The sequence below is a fragment of the Suricata suricatta genome, chromosome 2 (genome assembly GCF_006229205.1).
Source record: "Suricata suricatta isolate VVHF042 chromosome 2, meerkat_22Aug2017_6uvM2_HiC, whole genome shotgun sequence".
Taxonomy (NCBI): domain Eukaryota; kingdom Metazoa; phylum Chordata; class Mammalia; order Carnivora; family Herpestidae; genus Suricata; species Suricata suricatta.
Window position 1 is genome coordinate 119,861,654 of NC_043701.1, and position 7,967 is coordinate 119,869,620.

Genomic DNA, 7,967 nt, shown 5'->3' on the forward strand with positions numbered 1-7,967 from the left:
GTGCCAAATTTGGGAGCGCCCAAATACATAAAACAATTAATCACAGAGAGAAACAATCTTATTGACAAAAATGTGCTAATCGCAGGGGACTTTAATACTCCACTGACAGCAAGGGATAGATCAACCAGACAGAAAATCACTAAGGAAACATTGGACCTGAATGACACATTGGAACAGATGGAACTGATAGATATATTTAAAACTCGGCATCCTGAAGATAGGAAATTCAACTTATTTTCAAGTGCACATTCTCCAAGATAGATCACATACCTGGGCATAAAGCAGCCCTCCATAAGTATAAATGAATAGAGATCATACCATGCACACTTTCAGATCACAATACTATGAAACTTGAAATTAACTACAGGAAAAAGTCTGGAAAACCTCCAAAAATGTGGAGGTTAAAAACCACCCTACTAAAGAATGATTGGGTTAATGAAGCAATTAGAGAAGAAATTAAAAAATATATGGAAACCAACGAAAATGAAAGTACAACAATCCAAAATCTCTGAGATGCAGCCAAGGCAGTCCTAAGAGGAAAGTATATTGCAATCCAGGCCAATCTCAACAAACTAGATACAGGTCAAATTCAAAATTTAACAGAGCACCTACTGGAACTAGAAGGGAAGCATCAATAACACCCCAAACCCAGCAGAAAACAGAAATAATAAAGATCAGGGCAGAAATAAACAATATAGAATCCAAAAGAACAATCGAGCAGATCAATGAAACCAAGAGTTGGTTCTTTGAAAAAATAAACAAAATTGATAAACCTCTAGCCAGGCTCCTCAGAAAGAAAAGAGAGAGCACCCAGATAGACAAAATCATGAATGAAAAAGGATCTACTACAACCAATCCTTTAGAAATACAAGCAATCATCAGATTTTACTATGAAAAATTATATGCCAACAAACTGGACAACACAGAAGAAATGGACAAATACCTAAATGCACATACACTGCCATAATAGCTTATTTAAAAAATCAGGCTGTGCAAATATAGCAATGCTTTGTTGTGAGCATGACAGATGAAAGCGTGAATAGTTTGCTTGAAATCCCAGAACACTGGGCTGATGCTCACCAAACAGAAAAGTTGTGGGAGTGGATACTTACTTATTTAGTTCAGTTTCATCCCCTCTGCCAGACTCAAAAGGAGTAAACATGGAAATAGCATCTGATAAGCATTGGAATATCAAGTGGGCCAAGTGATTCCTATTCTCTCTGCTCGCTGACAGATAACAGTTCATCGTATTTTATGATTTCTCTCTCTCTTTTTAAACTGCATGCTTTTTGATTAAATATTTATACCACGATTTCCTCTTTCTTTACAGTCAGGTTTATTTGCTCACATGGCACAGATGATTCACTAGATTGATTTTCCAATAAATATTTTACCATAAAACTCATTTAAAAATGCAATAGCAAAAGTAAAAATTGTCCTAGGGTTCAGTAACTGGATAACATTTCATGTCTCGAGAAAAATAATTCACCTTAAGAGACTTTGTAGGAAGAAAAATCTGAACTTAAAAGCTTGCTAATTTCCTATCTCTGTGTTGGACAATATGTGAACAAGGCAAACTTTCCCATCTATATGTCAAATAATAGTGAAAAGAAGACAAATCAGCTAAGCTACCAGACCCAGAAAATACATGCTCCTGAAAGACAAGACTGAAACCAACAGAAATAGCTTATTTACAAGGACTATTTGGTTGCTTATCCAGAACTTCTTCCGAATACTTGCCCATGGTGCCAACTAATGTAGAACTATTATAAACTATGCAGTTCTACCCCATCTGTGTCTTGAAACACCTGCCTGAAAATCACCAAGTTCTGGCTTTGCAACTTTATAAATATCCTTCTGGATGTTTTTTTTTTTTTCTGGGATGCCTCTAAGACCCTATCCAAGAAATTTTCTCCTACTGCAATAATACATCAAGATTAATAAATTTGACTTTGTTTGGTCAAAGCTTTCTCTTCCTCCTCCTCCTTCTTTGTGTTTTCTGACTTTACTGGTTGACAAAACTTGAAGATTTCACTAACATCCAATACAACCTCCCCACCTCCTGCACCATGTTTGAAATTTGCCAAAGTAATTAAAAAAGTGTGTTCATATAAGACTGTAACTTGATAGTTCTTCGGTTTCTTGTTTTCTAGATTTTTCATAGGTGGGTGGGTGGTGTTCATTTATTTAAAGTTGTGATTCATATGAATAGTGTCCCAAAGGAGTGAGACGGGGGTGGGGGGGTTTACAGTTCTTCCCGGTGATTCAGCTAAAGCAGAATACCTTTACAGTTGTTTCACAAGAAGAAAATGTTTTGGCCTTTCAGATGATGGGTTTTCCTCATAATTCTTATTTATTTCCTTACTCCTATTAAATCAACAAAATAAGATGCATGTAATTAAACATCTCCCTGAGTCTACTCTACAACTTTAGATATTTGGAGTCATAATGTTATTGCATTGAAAGGGCTCTCCTTATCTTTAAACTGCTAATTACCAGTTTGTGGGCCAATTGATCTACTGGACATACTGTATTTGGTAAAGTTTCTCTACAACTTAAATTTCCAGGTATTTAAAAGAAATTTGATGATCTCCCATACTAGGATGGCACCCCATTCAGGAGCAGCCGGAGCAGAATGATAATACCAGTGATGAGAACTTGTTGAGGGTTTGCGTCCAGCTCCACTGAGTACTTTATATATAATTTAATTTTTACAATTGTGCCAAATAATTATTAATAGCTCCAACTGGCAGACTGGGAAACTAAGATATCGAGCCTATTAGTGATGTAAGGTCATAGCTAATAAGTGCCAAGGTTAAACCTAGTAAGTCTGACAGGACAGCTCATCCTCTTAACCACATGCTGCAGGGCTTCCCTTCCTTGGTGTAACTGAAGTTCATGTTCCCAGGCTGAGCAGTGCATGGTGAGGCTGCAGCCCTTTTGTATAAATGAATCTCCTGTAGGATAGCCTCAGGGGCTTAGTTAGTGGTTCATGATCACCTTTGAGTTGCATTTGTAAATGATGATACATAGCCACTAAAAAAGAGAAATATATACTTCTAAAAACATAGAATCACTTCCCTTAATAGAGATACTTTGCACAAAGACTTGGTTAAAGAAGTTTCTATTCCTACAGTGTGCCTAAACAAGGTCTAGTGAGCTCCTGTTTGTGACAGGAAGCTCTAGCTAAGAGCCGTGTGTAGTCTTCCAGCTATCCAATTTGCCAGAACTAAACTGCAGATTTCTTCGAGACCAAGAAATTATTCTGAGTTCCTTGTTCTTGTGAGCTGCATAAAATTTTCCTTATGTACAATTTTAAGTAGAGGAAATTTAAGTACAAGTTTTATTTGTTGGTAAATTCTTTTTTCTGTCCCAGTAGTAAGACTATAAAAGAAAGATAGTTAATAACATGAGTTTAAGTATAACCTGGCCCCTTCTGGTTACTTTACAGGGTAAGATTCCTGTTAGCCTTTGTTATGACATTTTTGTGAACTGATCAATACATAACCATGTTTTATGTATGTTGCTGTTTAAAGATAGTTTACTTAATAAGCATTGTTGATTCATTATCATTGAACTTATAGCCAACAGGCTCTCACTTTTGCCTGAGCAAAGCTTGTCCAACACACACTGTGTCAGCAACATCACAGCTTTCTTGTGCTTGGGGACACAAGCCAGCACTGCAGCACTGTGCTCAGGGTAAGGTTAAATGGCAGAATCACCTGCCAAAAAACAAAAGTAGGACCCTTGTTCACAGTATGAAAGCTGAAACAAGAAGGCAGAGGGTGACTTTCTCCTACCTCAGATGGGAGTGTGAGCAGTGGGTGACTTAAACCTTTCACTGCTCTGCACCTATTTGTAAACAACCAAGAAAGCACCATAAGTGTAATTTTGGACTTACAAATATATTTGAGTGAGTAGGCCATTCTGCAAATACAGATGTGAATAACAAGGATTGAATATATTTTACAAATTATCATTTTAGTTCGAATAATGATATCAGAGATGACACGGACTAACGATGTTTTTCTGGCACACTTTGTACACATGAATTAATAATGCCATATTTCATTTGTATCATATGTTAAAATAAGGCAGAGAAGAGTGCTTACAGAATTAATCTCCTATGGCCCAAACGCATCTTTCGAGAACACACAACATCTTCATGAAGTTCTTTCAGATCACACTCTTTCATGCTGACCAGCCTCAGTCCACTTGGTGCCTAGTTGTTGCCTTATTTTTTATTTAATTCTTATCATTGAATCTTATGTCTCCACCACTAAGCCTTTGGAGATACTGTAGTGACTTTTAAAGTAAAAGTGTGGCTGAATTTTTCAGTGATCCTGCTTTGTAGTGCAGTGTTTTCCTATTTTCCTAAATTCCTAAATTCTTCTGATTTCCTCCACCTCAAATAACCTCTGTTCCTGTTGTACTATTTCTCTCCTCTACTCAACTCATCTCAACATTTCTGAAATTCCATTCATTCTTTGAGGTTCAACTGAAAGTCCAAGCGAAGTGTTGGTATTGGTGTCCCCAAGACCACCCTCAGGTTCAGAGATACAGTAGATACATTGGACAGACTGTTATGCTCGTGGCCACAGGTTTTGCAATGAAAGAGTACAGAGGAAGTACAGGATCCTTCTTTTCTCTCCCAGGGGGACTGCCTAGAATCCTTTCAATCATGCTGTGTGTCAACACGGGTACAGTACTGTCAACCAGAGTAGTCTCCCAAGTCTTAGAATACAGTCAGACCTATAGGCATGGAGTGCCCTCACAGCTGATGTATTTACCTGGTCTCCAGTCTCTTCTGAGGTCACAATGTCTCTGCATAGTCCAAGCCCTCTACCATAAATCACTGTTAGCATAAACCTGGTTATTGGACCAGCATGACTCAAAGCCCCGCTCAAATAAAGACTTTCATCAGGCAGGATATTTCAAGGACTTAGAAACTCTCTCCCAGAAGCTGGTCAAGGGTCAGACCTCTGCTGGAATGTACAGGGTTCCCACACCCTACACCTGGCGAGTGAGTCCTCCCCTGTATATTGCACATGTGTAATTTACTTTGTGAACCTTCCCCTCCCCCATCACTAGCTGAAAGAAATTGCTCTACCTCTGAAGTCTTGTGGCACATTATTGCTTCCCTTGCACATTGCTGCTTGCCTTGCTGTGGGTGTATGCTTTTAGGGGCCCAGCTTGTAGAACAAGAGAAAGTAGCCTACTTTTTGTAAAGATTTTGACTTGCTAAGCAGATCTGCCATCTGATAACAAAATATGACTGTCTGGTCCAGACTATGGGAAGGAAGCTGATACTTGAGAGTCTATGTCTGAAGGAATTCTGGGCCCTCACAAACCTAACATGTTCTTTAATATAATGCTTCATAATTCACTTTTATTTTATACTTAGCATGTGTTAGAAACGATTCTAAATGATTTATATACATTATCTTATTTAACCCTGCAGAGCAGAATTTTTACATCGAAGAAACTGAGGCCATTGAAGTAAGCCACTCAAGGTCCAAAACTAGTAAATGCAGAGCAGGTGTTGAGACTTCTGTGATTTGGCACCAGATCCCAGAACCTAACCATCGAATAATACCCAGCCCCACTGCAGACTACCAGTTGCTGAATTTGTGTTTATTAAAACTCTGTTGGAAAGTTGATAGTTGAATTAATTCCTGACTAGTTTTGGTAAAATCAAGGGACACTGAAGCCTTCACTTCAAAATTCTTTCATGTTAAAGACAGACTATCTGGCTAGAGGGGTAGCATATTTTACTCAAAGTCAGAAAATGTATTGTCTTCGTTAGAGTTTGAATTTCAGCTTCAATGACAAGAACACATTCACTCTCATACTGTCATCAACAAGAGGATGACATGAGCAGTGAAACCGGATTTGTGATTAACTGTTCAGCCCGAACAAGAGACCTTCAGGAAAACCACCATTTTCCTAAATACTAACCTGGGAGTCAAAGTGAATAATTTTACTGTCTGGTGCAGTGGGATAAGAGTTGGTGGTAAACTCTGAAACAAAAGAAATAGGGGTAAATTTTCTTCTTCCTTTTATAGTTGTCACCCGCTTAACTATTTCTGAGAAATAAAAGACCAGAGCAGAATGTACCCAAGACAAAAGAAATCAATTCAAGAATGTAATGAAGCAAATAGAAGAAAAGCAAAGCAACTGGTAGGAACCAGGGAAGATTTGTTTTAGGTCTGCAGGACCAAAGTAATCAAAAAGGAAATAGCTCCGCTGAAAACAAAGCCATGTTGTTTTCCCCAATTGAATTATCTGGTCAATATTAGGTGGAGAAACAGAAAGGGAGACCAACATCTTATTGGGTCTAACTTTGGTGAGGTGTGTACACATATGAAAAATGTAGCCTATTAAAAAGATTTGAGGGTATAAATAGAGTAATTAAGTCTTAAATCCTGATATCTGAGAATATTGGGCTCAAAGTAAAATAAGAACTCATTCCATCCGTGCCCTTTGGTGGCTCTCAGGCTCCTGATCGAATGAGTGAGTCCTCACACTTCTACTCTCATGAATGGCTCCAGTCCAAAAGAATAGTTTTGTTTTATTGTCTGAGGTCAAGGTAGTAACAATTTCCATATAATATTTTTCATAAAAATAATCTCACATGTTCAGAATAGAGGCTAATTTTAGAGAATCATATCTGGGTTGCATTAGAAAAATACCTTACAGGAGATATTATTAGTTATTGACTGGGAGGTGTATTATTGTTTCTAGTTACTCCAAATGACAGAAACTGCTGCAAAGCATTGGCCTGTGTGAAGGCTGCTGCCCTGAGGAGGGGCGTTTGCAGAAGCTGGAGATTTGGAGAGAGTGCCCAAAAATCTGCCTTAACTTTGAGGGTCTGCCGGCAAGATCCAGAGACCACAGCCTCGCTGAAGGTTATAGAGCGAGCTAGCAAGGGCTTCTCCCACCATGTGGCAGGGCCACTCAAAACCAGGGTAGAAGGTAGCAGGCTGTGCTCTGGGATTGAGAGTCACTGCCAGAAATATTGTTTCCCCTGTTCAGTCTGACCCCAGAACTCTGCTGTGGGTCTGTGCACTGAAATCTTGACCTCCTATGTGGACTGAAAGTCCAGATGTGTAGTCTTTGTCTGTAACTGTGACCTTACTGTCATTCAAGGTTTCTGCCCAGTGAAGATAGTGGACACACAAAAGCAAGATTTAGTTTGCCATTTGGACTGAAAAATTTGCCCTTGTCCAAAAGTACAGTTTAAAAACATCACCTTCCCTAAATCTAGGACATAACCTGTTTGTAACATAGTTTAGGAGCAAATGGAACAGCTGTTCCCTTAGTTTTAGTGATGATTAGAGAATTTGATAAATCATAGCAGTGGTTTAGAGCTGAAATCTTGGAAGACAGAAGAAACTTTGAGGTACTAAGAGTAAGCACAATTATACATAGTACTTAAGAAGAGAGATAGGGGCACCTGAGTGGCTCACTTGGTTGAGTGTCTGACTCTTGATTGCAGCTCAGATCATGATTTCAGGGTCATGAAATTGAACCCTAAGTTGGGCTCTGCACTGAGCGTGGAACCTACATGGGAGTCTCTCTCTCTCTCTCTCTCTCTCTCTCTCTCTCTCTCACCCCCTCTTTCTCTGCCTCTGCCCCTCTCTGCTCTCTCTCTCTCTCTAAAATAAAATAATTTTTTTCCTTTGAAAATCAAGATGCATGGGGGTTTGGCCAAGATGGACTGAATCCAGTTGTTCATAGCCATCTTTGAGAATTCACTTTAAATGCAAAAGTTTATTTTATGTACTCACTGTAAGCAGAACACAGCAGATTGTAAGATGCTTTAATGGAAAAAAATATTGACTTCCATGACTTCAATCAATTAAATCAATGTAGACATAATGGAAAGGGAACAGCTACGTGCTGGAATAGTTATACCTCAATCTGTGAGATTAATTTACCCGAAGACCCAATGTATGCACTTGGGA